The following is a 19,165-nucleotide window of genomic DNA, read 5'->3' as shown; positions in this document are numbered from 1 at the left end:
ATTCCTTGGGTTTAAAAGTTAAATAACATGAAGGGGGATTTAGGGGGTAGTAAACCATTAGTGAGTCCAGGATTTAAACTCCAGTACGCGTGTAGTGTATTTCACGATTGCCAAACTGATTAATGGAAGCGTTGCCGGAGGAGCTCCCTCGCCCATGCCGGGTGCATGCCGCCGGCAGGGTCTGCATGGCCGGGCTGGCAGCAGCCGGACGTGGGGCCGCTGGGGCGCAGGTGCCATAGGGGACAGCAGAGGGGACCTCCCGGGATGGGGAGCAGGAGCCGGGCACCCAGGGCCGCCCCCCCGTCCTGCACACCCCGCAGGCAGTTATTAAAGGTGACACAGCCAGCCTAAGTAAGGACTCACAGAGCCCACTAAATCTCTAGCCATCCCTTAAATAAAACTTCATGCTGGCTAATAAATTTTAATGCCACTTGTCAGTGCCTGATAACTGCAATCATTTAACAGAGGAGGAGAAACCCCAGTGCTGGAGTGTGGCGGCTGTGCCGTGCGCGGTGCCCGTGGTGCCCGCGGTGCTGCCCCTCTGCACGGCTGCTCGCTGTGTCCACCCAGGGGACAAGCAAATCCTGCCAGTTCCCTCCCTCCCAGTGGGAAATCGGCCCTTCCCGGTGCGCGCTGAGGAACAGACATCTTCTAGGGCTGGAAAACAACTGCAGCCCGAGGAGAGGAGCAAAGTGCTCTGCAGGCGACGTTCACACTGAAGCTTAATGACAGCAACACCAGTGTGACACAGCTCACTGTTTCACATGCACCACGTCTGCTCAGTTGATGTCTTGATTTTCTCATCCTCAGACTGCGCCGCCTGGTGCAGCTATGAAGTCTGCTGGCAGCCCTGACCATTACACAGCACAAACCCGCAATTTCAACGCCACGTTTGCGTCCAGTTGAGGTTAAGAAGTGTAAGAAGTGTGTCTGTGAGGGTGACGTGTGTCCCTTGGCACAACGTGCACAGTGGGGCTCTGGCCCTTGGCTGCAGCTGCTCAGCCACGCTGCAATAATCAATAATGATAATTATTACAGAAGCAGCATGAATTTCCTATCAAATTAAATCACACAATGAATAATTTTCATGTTTTATTAAACAAAAGCCTCTCTCCGAAGAGGTTGATGGTGCCACAGTGTCTTTGGTTTGCCACAGCAGGGCATTGTGATAGACTCGAGCACAAGCCTGCTCTGGAGGGACGGGGAGACGGATGCCCTCTGCTTCCCTCTCTGCTTTCACTTGCCCAGGCTGTGCTCACGGTTTGCACGGACCCGCAGGCCGGCACGAGGACGCTGCTGGACCCCTCGGGCAGAGGGGAGCGGACCCTGCCCTCCCGCACCCCTCCGAGTTTCTGCAGGGCAGCATGGAAAGCTCAGGCGGGAAGAGGGGGCTGTCCCCGCTCCACCGGCCGGAGCCGTCACCTCCAGCCGAGCCCGGAAAAGGCTCCGTCCACGGCCGGGGCAGGAGACCTGCTTAGCCGTGCCTGTGAAATCCAGGTCTCATTAGCATGGCTTTAACCCACTCATCCTCTGGCCGTCTATTTTTAGGAAATATATAAAGCTGGGAAAACAGCCTCCCTGCACGGCCTCCAAGCTGAGCCACCAACACGTGCGTGTCGTCCCCTCTCTGTGAAGGTCTCGCAGCACTTCACAGGCCCTGCGGGCTGCAGCGGCAGGGGGATAACCCTCATGGCTGGGTGGACCCGTAGTAACTCGGCTCAGTCCTGCGCTGTGCCAGCCTGGTGCTTGAACCCGGCCACTGCCTTGGGCAAATAACTGGGGTTTTTTTAATTTGCTGGTCGAACAGGGAGTGAGGAGAGCAAAAAGCAATTTATGCCATCTCAAACCAGTAATTTTCAGTGTGTTTGGGGATAGAAAATAAAAGCATTTGCTTTTGGAAGAATGAAATGTTGTGTTTGGGATTTGGGGGGAATTGTAAAGAATAATCAAAAAAGTTTTCAATTTTCAGAAAACTGCTTTTGAGGCCAACAAATTTGTTGGATTTCACAAAAAAATTCGATGATCCAGGAACTGTGTTTTTCATCACTAATTGAAAACACTTTCCCAGCTTTACTCAAGACCCTGAGCCCGGGTTAACACCAGAGTTTGTCCAACTGCAGCATCTCTCAGCCTCCTCCCACGGATGCAAGAGGCCGCTGGGACCTGCTTGCTTGGCCAAGGTAGCGACTGCTGCTGGGAATGGCAAATCTCACCACAGCCCCGTTCGTAACCCTGCTGATGGATGGGCTCGCTCATGGGTATTTAATTTTTTGTCTGCATAGTACAGTGCAGTAATGGTTACAGCTGCGTGGCTGCAGGGCCTGCCCAGCAAAGCCAGGCGAGAGGAGTCGCCTCTGAAGGTGTGTGTGGGACCAGATTAGATTTAACTTGCTGGACAGGGAAGCATCGTGCGGGCAGGAGATACGGGGGGAAAGGATCAGCTCGCTTTGCATAATAGCATTTCCTTCCTCCGCTCGCCTCACATGCCGCCTTGCAGCACGGCTGCACACTGAGATTTCATGTAATTTTGTTTTAGTGCAGAATTTAATGTTAAGTTTAAATATGTAATTATCTTTAATTGAAATTACATCCATGCTTTTCATTAACAAGATGCAAAGAGTGAGCAGTATAATGCAGAGAGATGTGGGATCCAGGCTGCACGGCGCACCAGGCCAGGTTGCAGGTTTGCTGCGGCGCTGGCCCCGGCGAAGTCCCGTTAACTCTCCTAACAAGTTTCACAGGCGGGTTGGCAAGGGTGCCCGGGACGGGGGGCTGGGGGAGCCCCTCTGCCTGGCAGGCGCGGGCCGAGAGGTGCCCGGCGCGGCTCGCCTCGGCGCCCGCTGTCGCTCTGCTGGAGGACGAAGCGCAAGGACGGGACCCATCGCCAGGCCCCCCGGGAGCCCCCCGGGGAGGCTCTCCAGGATGAGCCCGTTTGGCACCGCAGTGAAAAGTCCACGGCCCCGCTAACGGGCGTTGCTCTCCGAGCGCTCCCTCCTTTCCAGAGGTCCCCGTGTCCCCGGCGCGGAGCGGCGCGGAACGGCGCGGAACGGTGCGGAACGGCGCGGAGCAGCGGAAGCGGCGCGGAACGGCGCGGAGTAGCGCGGAGCAGCGGGAGCAGCGGGAGCGGCGCGGAGTAGCGCGGAGCAGCGCGGAGCAGCGGGAGCGGCGCGGAGCAGCGGGAGCAGCGGAAGCGGCGCGGAGCAGCGGGAGCGGCGCGGAGCAGCGCGGAGCGGCGCGGAGCAGCGGGAGCAGCGGGAGCAGCGCGAGCAGCGCGGAGCAGCGCGGAGCAGCGGGAGCAGCGCGGAGCGGCGCGGAGCAGCGCGGAGCGGCGGGAGCAGCGCGGAGCAGCGGGAGCAGCGGGAGCAGCGCGGAGCGGCGCGGAGCAGCGCGGCGCGTCGGCTCTGGTCACCAGGGGGTAGCATTGGTTCGGCGCTGCCGCTGCTGCCGCTGCGGCGGCACACAATGGCTTGGGACTCGCTGGGGGCGAACCCCTTCGAGAGAACGTGCATTGGTCTCTTTTTTAAAGTAGCCGAGGAACAGTGCATTTCCATAAGTGAATGTAAAATTGCATTTAGGAGCGACCACAGCCTCTCTGTCATGTTGCATGGAAAAAATCATCTGTTTCTAGATTTAGTCCTTTTCAGACCTTAAGGTCAGTGATTCGAGTGGACATTAACCTAATACAGCAAGACAACGTTGTTACAGTTGTCTGGTGGCTCTTCTGAAAACCTATTGGTCCTTTCAAATTCTCGTACTTCATTCAGAGCCGCTCCTCAGCCAGCTTTGCTCCCTCGGGGGTTTGCCAGCACACCTACGTATGCATCTTTTAAAAACCAGGCCGGTCCACGATGTGTTCTGCATCTTTACAGTTCCGATGGGATAACCCGGTCCCTCACCCTGACACCGGTTGAAGGGGCACGCAGGTGAACCAGCCCCCGTCCCGGCAGAGGGGTTCCCGGTGCTGGCTGTTACTACTGAGGAGCCCCAGTTGCTGTGAAGAAAAGGCTTGTCAGAGCCATATCTCAGCGGCCAGCACTTGCCACAGACCTTGGTTTAGCCTGGGAGAAGCTTTCTACATTTTTGATGTAATGTTTCCTAATGTTTCACCCAACAACCCATAAATTTCACAAGAACAAGCCTATAACGGGTTTGTTTGAGGAGAAAAGGACAGATTGCTACAGGCTGTAACTCTGCAGAGTGAGAGGCCTTTAAAGAAGCTCTTGACGAACAGCAAAAGAAGTACTATACATGCACAGGACCATTCGTCAGGGGACGGAGCTCGCCCACCAGGCGCGTGGGCTGGATCCTGCCCTCCCTGCTCGAGGCCGGAGGGGAAGGCAGAGCCCCGTCCTGGCTGCTCCCGGCAGCCTGCCCCCTCGCACCGGGCTGCTGCTCCGCATGGCGCAGGGACGGATCCTCGGTCTGCACCAGTGCCCCCACGGCCGGGCTGCAGGCGGCCGCTGCCCGCTCCGGCAGCGCTCGGATAATGCACCTCCTGGGGACAAACAGGACAGTGCAAAAATGGCACAAACACTTCAAAGGGGCTTTCCGGGTCGAGAGCAGAGCACAGCACGTGCTGCGGCAATGGAACTGAGGACCCTTCTTAGCCCACCTAATTGGCTAAATTTAAATTTCTCTAAACAATTACTTTAAAGGCAAGGAGAAAGACCTTTCTGTGTGTGAATGATTACATTGCTCACTGACCGTGCTCCATGAACTCAGGTCTTTGTTGCCACCAAAGCAGTTTCTGTACCTTTTGCATGCACGGTTCCTACAGATTTATACTAAATGCTCTTCAGACCTGTTAGTAACAGTCAGCGAGACAATCAGCACATGCTAAAGTCCTGCTCTGACAGTGCAATCAATTAAATATCAATTAATCAGTTAATCAGTATAGAGGATACACAGAACAATGCCAGCGATGGCTAGTTCCTAACCCTGAATGTTTCATGCCAGTTCCACGTAGGTAGCTTGACAGGTACGCTGGTTTGTTGCGAGAGGGTTTCAGACAGTGGGATTTCCAATCTGCGGGGCAGAGCTGGACCAGCGCTGCAAATGCTTTCCCACACGTACTCATTAGAACAGCTAAATAACTCCCTTCCTGCGCATCACCTGTGTTTGCATCTTCTGCCGTGGTCATTTTCAGCCAATATCTTTGCAGGTGAAATTTAGTAATGCTCCTGAAAAGCGCTTTTTAAACTCAAATGCTCAAATATCCTCATAACTGTGTAACAGATCACCAGTGTGAAGTTGACACTCAAATGCATAATTATAATGCTGTGTCCTTGTTGTTACCTATGTGAGCTAGGAGGAATGAGAAATGAACAGCGTGTCCTCCATAACTCACCGCCCCGGCAGGAATTCCCACTGCTGACCTCAGGCTCTCCTGTCCTGCCGAGCCAAGGCTTTGTCAATGCAGAAAATCACAGACAACTTGGAGAAAAAAAATGTTGAAGAATTTAGGAATTTGCTTCTAAATAGGAAGAAACTAAATTTGCCATGGAAGCTGTCACAAATTCCTCTTCCAGCTGTGGAGAGAGGAAAGATGCCAAGATCCTGGTGTACCAAATCTTAGCACTCGCCAGGACTCTGGCTGATAGGTCTTTCTCACTTGCTCTGCACAGCTGAAAGGAGCCGGCAACCTCCGTCACAGCCACCCCAGCACCCCGCTGCCCTTTTCCTCCTGGGGACACGCTCTGGCCCCGGGAGAAGCCGCCCCACGGGTCGGCGCTGGATCTCCTCCGCCTCTCCCGCCCTGAGGACCCTGGCGTCAGTGGTTGTGTGAAACGGTTCCTCAGCACTGACATTTGTGGCACCGGTGCTTCGGTGCTGGGAGAGCTGCTTGAACGGTTCTATTTCTAGAAGGCTCCTTCTTGCTCTTCCTTCCTTTCCCCTCCGGTCCGTGACCGTTCGCACTAGAAAGTCTCCCCATCTGCGTCCTTTCGCCCTGCGAAGCCCCAAACGCTGCTCACGGTAAAGCCAGGACAGGTGGCCGGGGAGACCTTTTCACCTCGGGCATGTCCTGCCTGTGCCTTAACCTGATTTGGATGTGTCTGTGATGTGAGTGATACACCCACCCGGAGCCCGAGACCTCCAGAAGCCACTGCTCGTTTCCATAGACCCCCATAAATGGATAACTGGCTCTTTTAATCTTGTTACTAAATTGTAATGGAATTATCCCTCTAATCCTTTGGAGCAAGAGCAGAACTCAGCCACCAATATAAAATTAAAAAAAACCCCTACAGTAATCATAGATTTTAAAAGTATTTATTTTGCGCTGCTCTCAGATAGGCTGTATATAAAATTTTATTTCAGAGGAATAATGCCATGTAGTGCACTTTGTGGCTGCACTGTGATTAAGTCCTTTTTAATCTGCTGTGTATGTTGAGGTGCTGAGCTTTCCCAGCACAGCTCCCTCCATGCCAGACTCTCTATTAATGGGGTTACCGGCTTATCGGAAGGAGGCAGAATTACCCAGCTACAGGAGGTTTTTACTCTGATCTGCTTAGGAACCCGGGCCATTTCAGGGCAGGGAGGGCTCAGGCACGGTAAGCCTGCTTCTTCCTCAGGCCCATGTGCCCCTCACTGCTCTATTTTCTTGCAAGGAACTTTCTAGCTGGTACATCTGTTTAGAGTGAGTGGTTCCTGCTGCTGCTCTGTCTGTCTGTCTGTCTGCCTCACCACGGGCAGTAACTGGCTGCTGCCAGGACGGGCAGCTGACACCACTGACTGTGGGATGGGGAAGCAAAGACGGAGCCAGCAGACGGGTCAGCAAGTGCCCGGTAGCTGAGGTTGCCTGGACACAGTCGTAGTGAGCACAGCAAAAGCGTGTTTGATGGAAGAAATCATTGGCAATAGGAGGGGGAAGTGCAGTTGGCTCCGTAGCCCAGGGTACCTGGTGCCATCAGGAGAAGGCAGCTGGTGCTGCCACGGTGCAGTGCACGGAGCCGTCCTGCTTGTAACCCTGCTGCAACGTTCTCCTCCTCGCCAGCATTTTGCAGTAACAGGTCCTGTTCTTTCCCTTTTGACCGTAGCTCCCAAATCTTGACTCTGAGAGGTGGTGGTGAAGCGGGGATGGGGACTAGGGCAGCGGAGGCTGCGGTCAGGACAAGCAGAGCGCGGCAAGAGGGGCTTTTCTTCAGGCAGCGCAACCCCAGCGTTGTGGGGGCAGGAGGAAAATAATTCGGCTGATGCAAAAGCATCCTCTGGAAAGAGATGGGCTTACAGACAGAACCACGTCCCCGCCCGCGCGGGGGCCCGTAGCGGCATTCCTGCGATGCGAAGGAAGGAACGTCAGCGTGAGGGACCTCCGGCCCAGGTTTGCTCTGCGCCTGGCACGTGGGGTGAGGTAGGGAGTGAGGGAGGAGTGGGTTAGGGATGTGCTAGCATCTTGTCACAAAGCATTTGCTGACCTTTCCGTAAATATTTCTCAGAAAAGGCTAAATGCCGGGTCAGTTCAGAGGGTGCTGTGCTGTGATCAGCGCTTTGCCTGGGGCCACGGCCACGGCTGCCTTTGACAAACAGCCGCTGACCCGAGCCACTGCGGGCACAGGCAGCCGCGGTGCGGGGGCAAGCCTGGCCTGGCAGCACGCTGCTGGCTGCCACGCCGCTGTGCGTACCCGCTGCCTGCCGCCGACCGGGGGTCTCTTTCGTAACTTCGTGTAGCAGGCAGATGATGTTTTAGGGAAACTAATGCAATTTAGTCCTTAATAAAGCGAACGCAGCAGAACGCAAGACATTTATGAAATGCCGCTTTTCACCTGATGACTTTGCCTGGGTTTTCTAACCCCAAATTAAAGAGGCCTTATCCATTCACATTGCAAACACCAGATATGAAGTGGAAAGAGTAATTTCATGGAAGGTCGTATCATCTGACTTAAAACAATATTACATGAGGGCAAAAAAAAGGCTTTCACAGGGATGATTTTAAATGTGAAGTATATTCCTTCTTCTTTTGTCATTTGATGGCAGAAACTACTGCATGGGTTAGAGCTTGGAGGCTCATACAGTGAAGTCTCATAGACCAGAGCCCTGCAAACACTATGCTGCTAAGTACAAACAGCTGGAGAAACACCCCACAAACATCGTCTATCAGAAGGACGTACTGCAGCTGGCGTGGCATTTGATCAGTTCTACCGGGCCACGAAAAATCTGCCCTGGTTTCTTACATCAATCTAAATCTGGATCACATTGGACCAGCTTGCATTGGTGAAAATGAAGCTGATGTGATGGAACCTGGTAACAAATCTTCACGGCAGCGTTTGAGCACAGGAGGCTGCACTAGACAAGTGGGGCTGGAGCGGAGCGCCTGCGCAGAGCAGCCCTGGCTCCTGTGCGCGCTGCCCTGGCCACGTCTGCCAGCGAGCAGTTCAGGGGGAGGGAGGCGAGGGAAAGACTGGCTGCACAGCGAGCCTTCAGCATGCTTTCCTTTTCATGCCAAGTACCTGGCATGCCAGTGCTTTCCTGAGCTATTTTCTGTTCCCACTCTGACCCAAATGCTGTCTGCGACTGTGCATGACTGCTCCCCGCTCGCGCTCACCTCCGGCACAATTACTGCCTGCTAACTTCCCCCTCCTGCTTCCCAGAGACGCAGACGCAGAGAGGGAATTTGCTAAAGGTGGTGTCAGAAGTTCAACAACCCCACGGCATCCAAAATGCTTGAGAAATGCCCAGAAGGCTGGCACGAGCCTCAAGGATTCGGCGTGCCTCCCTGCTCTGACACAGACGGCTCCAGGAGTGAGTTTGCACGGCGGTTGTTCCATTACGCGTGTGCGCAGGAATGTGTGTGCATGTGTGCGTGGGAATGCCTTAGGCCCCCAGCCTGCAAAGATTTATGTACGTGCTTAACTCTTAGCAGATGAGAAATCCCATTGAGACTATGCATGTGCTACAGGTTAAAGACAGGCATAAAGCTTTGAAGAGTCTAAATCTTAGATTATAAAGATTATAAATTTTAGGAGGACAAGGACAGCCTCTGTCTGTACAACACCAGTGTCCTGCAGACGAGGGACAGCTTCTGCCTGCAGCTGCACCACCTCACCTTCATCCCCCCCATCGGTACTGGAACGGCAGGACTGCACCGGCGTGCAGCCCCGTGGGTGCCAAGCACGGCGGGGGGAGAGTCTGGGCAGGCTGGTGGTCACGGTGTGGGCGTCAGGGGATGCATTTCTCAATGCACTAGCTTCAACAACTCAAAGGAAGGGAATGCAATGAGAAACAGATGATACATCCATTCCTCTTTTGGCACTGGAGCTCCTACACTCCTAACCAGGACCGTGGAGCGAGTTGCAGGCTGCTGGTGACGCTTGCCCAGGAGAGCCTGCCAGGTCCGGGGCTCCTCGCGGGCATCGGCCCCTCTCCTGCTGCCTTAGCAAGACCGTGGGGAGCTGATGTGGCAAGAACCAAATACAAAAAACAGGGATGCGTCTGAGCTTCGCCAGAGCAGCCGTGCTCAGGTGGGGCTGGTGCTGGGCGGCAGAGCCTGCGGTGCAGGTCCGGGGGTCCGGGTGTCCCTGGCTGCCAGCGACCCAGCCCCGTCACAGGGAACGCCGCGGCACGCAGGTGGCACCAGCCGTCCAGTTTTGCTTGGTATAATTTCAAAAAGACAGGGCAAGAGGAAACTATTTCCTGCTACTCTGTATTTTTAATTCATATTTTCACAGCTCTGCCTGTCCTAAATCCCAAGCAGATGGTGCAACTCGGCCCATCTCCTCCAGCAAGGATGATCCCCGGGGCCTCCCTGCAGAGAGTGTACATTTCAAAGGATAATTCCACGAGCACTTCTTACCCTGATCCAGAGCCTTCTGAGCATCCATATACTTCATCACTCTTCACACAGACCTGCCCCCGCCTTGCACCGGCTCCCACCGGGGTTTCCTTTTCTCTTTTAAAAGGTAAGCAGAGTCACAAGCTCTTAGATGCGGCCTTGGAAGCAAAGGTGGCTGTGAAATGTGAGAAGCAAAAGTAAAAAAAAAAACAAAAAGGAAAACAAAAAGAGAAAAGAAGGAAAATTCCTGTATGACTTCCCTGATTTATGCTACAAAAATGGGAACCGTCCCCCCGCCTTCCAAACGTGGAGGTAACCCCGACCGCAGTCGAAGCCAGGGCAAGGGAAGCCCTTGACAAAGCGGCCCCTTTCCCACACCCACAGCACCTTTTTGTGCCCGTGAAGCATTTCTGCACTAACAAATCCTGTTTGATAATTGTGTTGCAAAAGCCTCACTCTGAATATTTAATAGAATTATTGTTAGTTATCAGCACAAGTAGGTGATAAATCACAAGCCGCCTTTACCCAGCTCCAGGCAGAGCCATTAGGGGGTTTCAATCACGTTTCCGACCCTGCCCCCGTGTCAGAATGACCATGAATTAAAAAGAAAAACAAACAAACAACGTCCCCCACCCCCTCCCCCCCCCCCCCGTGTTTCATTCCTTCAAAAAATAAAAAGATGAAGAAACGCTCATAGGCTGCGGCCTGGGCCCGGCTGTCCCCGCGTGCCACGAGCCCAACTTCTCGGTGCCCTGGACTCCCTCTGGCGCTGCCCCCTCCGCCGAGCACGAATGAGGTGATCTTTTAGCTGCCCTTTGTCTTGGAAAAAAATTAATTCTCATTTGCATTACCTCGACTAAATGTCACCCACCGATATTTTGTTAGACATTAGCAATGCTGGCAGAGAGGGGCACGGGATAATTGCGTTCTGCCTAGCGGTGGGATTTACATAATTTCAGACAGCAATTAAAGAATCCCTGGGAATTTTTTTTTTTCTCTTCCAACCTCTCCTACAAAGAAAGTGTTCGTTTACATTAAGCGCTCAGCTCCTCGCTGTTCATTTGCATAAAATTAAAGGTTTTTGTGTTCTGGAACAGCAGGGTAACATTTAAAATTCCGTTTCAAAAAGCTCACCTTAGAATAATAAAATGTTAATATCATTTCACGGGCTGGAGAAGGTTGCCAGCTGCCTTTCACTTCAAACTTTTATCCAATACAAACTGTTTGGGTGGGTGATATTATTATTTTTTTGTTGTTGTTAAGATATAAACTTTCTTGAAAAAGTGTAGGGATGTAAATGTGCCTACCGATGGGTCTCTGCAGGGCTACTCCAGAGCAGAATGTTTGTTTACTCCATAGTTTTTTAATTAAAAAATCATGCAAAAGAGCAGCAGTGGAATATTACAGGCTTTAATGTGCCGTCATACTCCAGACTACGAGAGGAAATGCAATTTGGATCAAAACCCTTTCATTTGCTTTCATGGAGATGGAAGCGGCACTCCAGCGCGAGTCTGTAACACGAGATAACGTCCACTCTGCCACTGCATTTCCATGCCAGAGCAGGGCCCGGTGCCTGCGCAGGCGGGGAGGCAGGAGGTCCAGGCAGCAAAGGTGGCACCGTGGGAAGACAGCCGAGACCCTGCCCCTCGCCCCAAGGCTGGCGGGGGCCCCCCAGGCCCCTCTCCCTCCTGCAGGCTCACCTGGAGCCCGGGGAAGTGGAAGGGCTGGCGAGGAGCAGCTCTCGCACGGCGCCCGGCACTCGGGCGCCCACCCAGCCGCGCGCTCCCGGGCCCCCTCGGCACAGGCGCCGCGGGCAGGGAGCAGGCAGCCCCTTGCTAACGGCCGCTGCTCCTGCTGGGAGGGGACCGGCAGCGGTCCCGCAGCCGCGGAGGGGGAGGCCGGCAGCTCAGAGGGGCTCCGTGCCATGTCGTGTGCAGGAAAGGCTGGGAGCAGAGGCCCGAGGCTGTCCAAGCTGAACCTCTCCCAGCCATCAGATGCCTTTATTCTGAGCACTCTATCAGCACTGAATAATAAAAAATGACATTTCCATTTGAGGACGACACTGTTGAGGTCCCTGAATGACCTTTCTCTTATCAGCAGGGTCTCTCATGCCTGGGAAGAGTTGTCAGCAGTGTTGCCCACCCCATGCACTAAGGACAGAGCCCCCAGCAAGGCACGTCGTGGCAGGGCAGGACGGGCTCTGCAGGGGTCTCCCACCACTGCCACGGCGGCCAGGCGCGGGGCATCCCACGGGGCTGGCAGCCGCGAGCAGGCACGTCCCCTTGCGGGGGACGCAGCTCCCATCCCTTGCACAAGCCCTGGAGATGTGGAGCCTCTCCCCCACCTGGTGACACCTCCAAAACAGAGCCAGCCCCACTGCAAGCGGGGGGACCACGGCCGGGGGGGGCGGGTGACCCATCCTGCGTGGCAGGGGGCTGGCACAGGCTCTGCGGGAGGAGCAGCATTGGCGCCGGTGCAAGGCTGTGGGGAGGTGGGACACGAGCAGAGGCAGCTCTCGTCAGAGATGCGGATTCACCCCCAGAGCAGCAGCACGCTGTCACCTGCATGGTCCCTTGGTGGCTTCAGCAGAGGAGCGATGGCAGCAGAGAGGAGCCTCAGTAAATCATGCGCACGACGCACCTCATGCAGCAACTGCACCACTTGCAAGGCAGGAGCAGTGCTGCTGGGACACGAGGATGAGGGGACGATGCTGCAGCGTGACTGTCACGGCAAGGTGAGGCGGCAAACACCCCGCAGTGAGGACGGGACTCGGTCACAGCGCGTCAGGAACACTCGGGGGGCTCCAAGTGCCCAGGGAGGGAGGCTTTGGGCAGCCGGTCCCATGCTGGCTGGGAACTCAGGCGAGGAGGAGGCTCTGGCCTGGGTCCAGCCCCTCTGCTGGCTTCGTCGGCCAGGGATGGCAAAGCACGGGCGCCAGGCTTGGCCGGCATCGCCACAGGGACCCGCAGGCTGGAGGCCCTTGGGAAGGGGCTCCAGAGACAGACCTCTGTGTGGCTCCTCTGCGCCAGGCGATGGGGCAGCGGGCATTCAGCAGCGATCCCTCTGACAGCCGCAGGGCCGGGAGGGAGGCCGGGGCACCGGTGCCTGGCATCCAGCTGTCACGAAGATGCACGACGTGCTGGAGCGCGAGCCGGCAGTGCCACGGCCCGTGCCGTGCCGTCAGCGTGCAGTGAGGCCGGCCCGAGCCAAACGCGTCCAGCGCCCACGCGAGCCAGCGCGGGCTGGGAGCACGACCACGCCGCGGGCCTGTGCCGCGCCTGTCTGCCATGCGGTGACACAAGTGGCTGGCGGGCTACAGGGCCGACCCGCCCCTGCCCGGGGAAGCAGCTCTGAAGGGTCCTGCAGGCCGGCTCCCCGGCTGCGAGAGACCCCCGGCCAGCGGGGCAGGGCAGGGGCCCGCGTGGCCGCCCAGGAGGAGGCGGCAGCCAAACCCGGGGCAGGGTGCCCTCTTTTTTAAGGCGGCATGCCGCAAGCACTCTCAGCCTCTGCCCCCAGCCCCTGGGCGCCAGCCTGGGCGCAGGAGCGCAGCAGGCAGAGGGCCAGAGGCGTCGGGCCGCCCTGCCCTGCCCTGCCCTGCCCTGCCCTGCCCTGCGGCACTCGTGGGCTCCGGGGGTCCCCACCGCACCCACGCTCACCCTCCCTCCCTTTGCCAACCTCGCCCTCCCGGCGCTCCCCAACGCCGACGCTGCTCCTCCGCGCCAGCTCTCGCCCCCTCCCGCCGGCGTCCCTCCCCGCCGCCCCCGCACCTCCCGGCCACGGCCGGGGGCCTGCCTCGCAGAGGGGTTCATGAGGCAGCTGAGGCAGGAGGAGATCTTCCACCTGGCAGTCCTCTTATCTGCCACCATTTGGGGCTGCTGTAGGATTGTTGCAAAAAGTATTTCATTAAAAATGAATCCGAATCCCAGCCGTTGTGTTATGTGAGTGGTTCACAGGCAGGAGAACATCGAGCACAGTCTACGGTCCCTGGTGCCCATGTTGGATTCCTGCTTTAGTCTCCAGGCCACTGAAACTCCTACCTGCCTGCCAGCAAGTGCCATTTTTTCTTAATGATTTGCATGGGGAATCTACACCTTTGCAGATACACTGGACACGAGCACAGGACAGATTCAGGCTTATAAGAAGCATCCAGCTTGCCAGCAACCTGTTAGAAATGTTTTCCAAACTGTTTTGTGTCTCTGGGAAGTGATAATTATCATTGTATCCCTGTAAAAATGAATATAAATTAGCATCATCGTGCTGTATACTTCACATGAGAAGCTCACAAGTAACACACGTGCCAGTCTGGTGTCAGCCAGCATCTTCATCACCCGCATCGCCTCGTCTGCCAGGCCGCGTCCTGTTCTCCAGGGTTTTCTGTGCCCTCCACATGCTCCTCCTGAGAAGTTTTAAAAGCCAACACAAAACCTGACTATTGTGGGTGAGCAAAGCAATGGGCAGGCAGCAAAGCAGAGGATGAAGAATAAAATGTTTTACTTGGGGAAAAAGTGGAGCAGGCGGCAGCAGAGCTGGGAGGCACCAGGAGAGGCCCCCAAGTGCAGGGCACCGCTCCCCCAAAGAGACGGGGACCACGCACCCGCTTCTCCCCTAACGCCCCAGCCCCTGCGACGGAAAGGACAAGATGCTTTAATTTATAAAGCAAAAAAATCGTATTTTCCTTCATTGTGCTTTTAACACACTGTGAATATTTTTCACATCTGCTGCGTTGGGACCAGCGGGACGGACATTTTCCTGCTCAAACTGACCTGCTGGGGCTGCTGTCCCGCAACACGGACGTGCTGGCACACCTCACCCGGCCCTCCGCCCGTGGCAGCCCGGAGCATCGCACGTGAAGCGGCGCATGTGCAGAAGCGCCGACGTGCCACCGCGTGCCCGGCTCACAGACGCCGAGACGTGCACGTGGATTGCGAGCGAGCTCGACGCTGAGGAGCGAGCTGGGGGTTCGTGAGCTGATCGGAACCCAGGACTCCACCCTTGCAGGAAACATTAACTCTTCCGAAGCCATTTGCCTTCCAGGTGAAAAGGAAACAAACTTTTTTGAAATGGAAGTGAAAAAGGTTTGCTTGGGAATTTCTCTTGGGAAAAGTCATTAATTCATTTTAAAATTTTTCATTTCAAAATTTGTTTTCATTACTTTTACATTATTTTATGACATCAGTAGTAGCGCATAATGTGACCTGTCATATCATGTCAAGTCATGTCATAATATGCATAATAGTAGTAGATGTGCATAATATTACATGTCATATTGACATAATCAGAATATTCTATTATTATTGACTTTGTCAAACTAATTACAACACAGATGGGAAATACTTTGCTGTAGAAAATAAGATTAAAAAGGTGCAACCTATAAACAAATCAGTTATTTGCCTCTGCAACTACATTTTTAGGTATTTGCGATGTATTTGTATAAAAATACTTAGACTAGTGTACTATATCATGTTATGCGCTGCTACATATAATTCCAAGAAATAATGGAACAAGAAAAATTAAAACACTCCAAGTAAAATTTTCTGTTTGAAACTATTTCAGTTTTCCATAATGAGCAATTCTCAAAGCAGAAATTAGCAAATCCTTCTATGTATGAAACCTAGAAGTTCCCCCTGTGAAACGCGTACGCGAACACAGCTACGTAAGCAGAACGCTCCTTTAGAGACGATTCCCCGAGAGCTCTGCAGTGTCGGTGGAGGAGCGGTGCCGGCTTTGGAGCGCCGCGTCGCGCTCATCTGTGCAACAGCCACGCCCAGCCTGCTCACACCCGCCTGCGTACGCACACGCGGGGACGTACCCGCTTTGTCAGAGCCACCCCCCGCACGCTTGGGCTCACACTGAGCCCACTGGGATTTCTAATTGACTTGACATGTTATAAATTGCCTAACTTGGTTGTGATTGCTGTGAAGAATGGTACTTTAAAGGACTCAATATCTGTATATCTCCCTTTGATAAACATTGGCTTGCTGAGCTTAGATCTTATTTATTTACCCTTGGAGCAGGTTCATTACTATGTATTAGGTAGATATGACATATTTATGGAAATATGGGGACTCTTTATGGAATATATTAAGATTAAATAAATCATGGACTATGTGGTCAAGAACTACAGCAATCCTGATGAATGATTCCATGATTTTTTTTTTTTCATCCTTGTATAATTTTGAGAGCCATCCCCTTTGTCTTCCTGGACTCCTGCAGAATTTCCCGCACCACCCCTAACGCGCTGGGAAATGCGAGACGTGCACCTTTGCTTGGGCAGAAAGCTCCAGGTCCCACGTGGCCTCCGCCCTGCGTGAAGGGCCGGGGGAAAGGCGCCTGGGAGACCCCCAGCGTGTCCGCATACCGAGGCCCAGCCCCCGGGAACCTGCTTAGCAAGCTGAGAAATGGTTCCGATTTCATTATCCCACGTCATCCCATTCACTGTAATCTGCCGCGTGCATCCATTAGCCAATGAATTTACATATCTAATGGCGCATTTTCACAAATTAGTGGTAATTACATTTAAAACAGCTATTTTGATACAAATCAATGAGAGCCACGGCTAATGACATAAACGCTATTTCACATGTCCCTTGGCCTCATGACAAACATCGGAGGAGACAGGCAGAGCACGAACTGCAGAGCAGCAGTGCAATGCTGCCGACAGGCTCAAAGCAAAAGGCTTTTCCGGTGGGCATAAACTGGCCAGGCTTAAACAGAACAGAGCTACCACGACGGCTTCACGGCCACCCTCTGGCCTGTGGTATTTGAGTTCTTCTCTCCCCTTTCTTCCCGGTCCCTCTCCCGTTTTAATAGTTGGTGCTTGGTAACGGCAACGCCAGCTGCGGTGCAAAACCGGCACCAGTGCCTGCGACTACGTGACCTGAAGGTCCCTGGGTCCGGCTGTCTCCATCCCCGCGCAGGCAGGGCATCACGCCAGCCCCGGCAGGGGCTGAGCCCCGACGTGAACGCCTGCCCCGTCGGCACCCGTGCCGTGCCCACGGGGCCAGAGCTCCCGGGGAGCTCACTGGGGCTGGTCCCCACCGCGGGGACCGCTGCACCCGTGCACAGGAGAACCTCGGGCTCTTCCTCCTGTATCAGGTACGTTTGTTTTCCAGCATCTTTGCTCCCGTTAAATATCTGGTCCCCACCTGCCCTCCCGGGCGGCCGGCGGTCCCGCGGGGGTACCAGGCAGCAGGCGCGGGGCTGAACGCGGCAGCGGCCAGCGTACCTCTGCGGGGCGCACGCCACGTTTCCCTCTTGGCTCAGGACAACTAATAAAAGCCTGTAAATACTGGGGGATTCTTAAGGATAGTTAAGTAGCAAACTATCTGTTGATAATAAAATTTGCTTGCTTCTCACAGATATCCAATTTGCCTACTATCCAAAGAAAGGAATTGGGTGTCTGCTTCCTAAATTGTTTTAATCTCTGGCAAAGAGTGCTTCTGGCAGAGTCCCTCAGCTGGAAAATAGGAAATGAGTTAGAAACAATAGACAAACGTGAATAATACAGCGCTTAAGATGTCTGATCTCGATCTTGGGAAGTGAAGTTTAAATAGATTCCTCAATTCACCTGCGTGCGACCACCCTGGGAAGGAGAACACCCTTCCTGGGGAGGGCCGGGGATGCCGTGCGAGGTCTGGCAGCGGTGTGCGCTCCCTCCCGGCTGCCCATCGCGGGGGCAAGCGGGGACGCGTCTCCCCCAGGGAGAGGGGACACGGTGCTGCCTTGTCAAGCGCAGGCGGATGCCCGTGCCGCTGGGGACTGACGCGGCACCGTGGGCTTTAGCAGCTTGCCCAGGCTTTAACAGAAGCGATCTTTTTCTTAATTTTCCCTTCTGAGGCATTTTGCGCATCCCACTGCTCTGACCCCCCAGACACCGGCCACACGCGGCGCTGCCCGCGAGGGTCGGCGCGTGCTGCGGTACCTCCGATGCACCCACCTGGGTGCCAGACCCACGCCCCTCGCCTGCCCTCTGCACGCTCCTCCCCGCCTGTGCTCCTGCCTTCTGCACGTCTCTGCCGTCAGGCTGCATCTTTGCTTTATCTTTATGAGCATTTCCTCAACAGATCTTTTTTCCACATTTTTCCACAATAGTCTTAAAGGATTTCAAGAAATCTTAAAATTCTGGGGAAAAAAATAACCCTCCACTTATCTCCCGGCAGAGAGGCTCTTTCTTTTGTAACCCTGTTAACAACATTCACGTCACTGAGACACTAATTGAACTTTTCTATGCAAAGGGGCCCCTGGGCAAATAGTTGCCCCCTCCCGCGTGCCAGGACAACTCCTGCGGCAGCCTGCTCCCCAGGCCGGAGCTGGTCCTGCCCCGGGCTCGGGTCCGTACGGAGACCGCACCGGCACCCGCGAAGCTCGCCTCTGAAAAACTGCCCTGTGCCTTCTGCTGTCGCAGGGCAGCGGGATCCTCCGGAGCCGGCATGCGACTTTTGGAACGGGTACCGTATTTCTTCTTCCTATAATCACAATCTTTTCCGTGAGGACAGTGCTCTCGGCGTCGCACACGAGCGCTGCGAGTGCTGCCCTGAACACTGAAGGAAATGCTCTTTTCCATCGCACTAAGTGAAACAATTCAAACCGGGGAAATCTTGATAAAAGTTTAATTAGGAAAACGGACTCCATCTGTAACATATCCCCATTCTCCCCATGTATTAACCCTTTTGCCATAAATCTGCCACCCTTGAAGAAACCTGCCTTCCTCACAAAACCTACTCAAGGTTCACATTATTTTAATCAGTTAGAGGGGTTTAATACATTATTGATTTTTAGGAGAATTGAAAAAGCTCCCGTATTAAGTCCAGGTTGCTTATTCTTTCTGTATATGACATTCAGGTACTTGTGAAAAATTATACCAATTATGAAATCAGCCATTTACTGCTTCAAAGTGCAATCAGTTGTCACACTGGAAAGCACTTGCTCCTGAATATTATTAGTTGGGCTATGTGCACAGGAAAGTGCTGAGAGGAAAGACTTTAACCAAAGGGCAATTGCATGAAATTTACTTAGAAATAGCTATTTATCACCCTTGGATTTCCTACTGTTCAAATCCACTGCAGACACTTTATGGAATGAAACAGCCATCTCACCAACGTAACTCAGCCAACTGAGGGGTTTTTTTCCTCACTGACATTAAATGAAAAATTTAGAAGTCATTGTAACAGCTTAAAGATGCATTATCCTTTTTGATGTGCAATTTTAGCTTCATATCAAAAGCCATATAAAATAACCCCCGCACAAACACAAAAAAGGAACTTTTAAAAGTTTTATGACATGTAGTTCATCTTACCTTTTATGCATCTAACAGGCACCGTTTCTCCTGCTGTTCTCAGAGACCATTGCATGATTACCACTATGGGGGAGAAAATATTGCCATAGCAGCAGCAAAACCAG

Source organism: Mycteria americana, chromosome 17 (genome assembly GCF_035582795.1).
Source record: "Mycteria americana isolate JAX WOST 10 ecotype Jacksonville Zoo and Gardens chromosome 17, USCA_MyAme_1.0, whole genome shotgun sequence".
Lineage (NCBI taxonomy): Eukaryota > Metazoa > Chordata > Aves > Ciconiiformes > Ciconiidae > Mycteria > Mycteria americana.
This window is presented reverse-complemented; position numbering follows the sequence as displayed.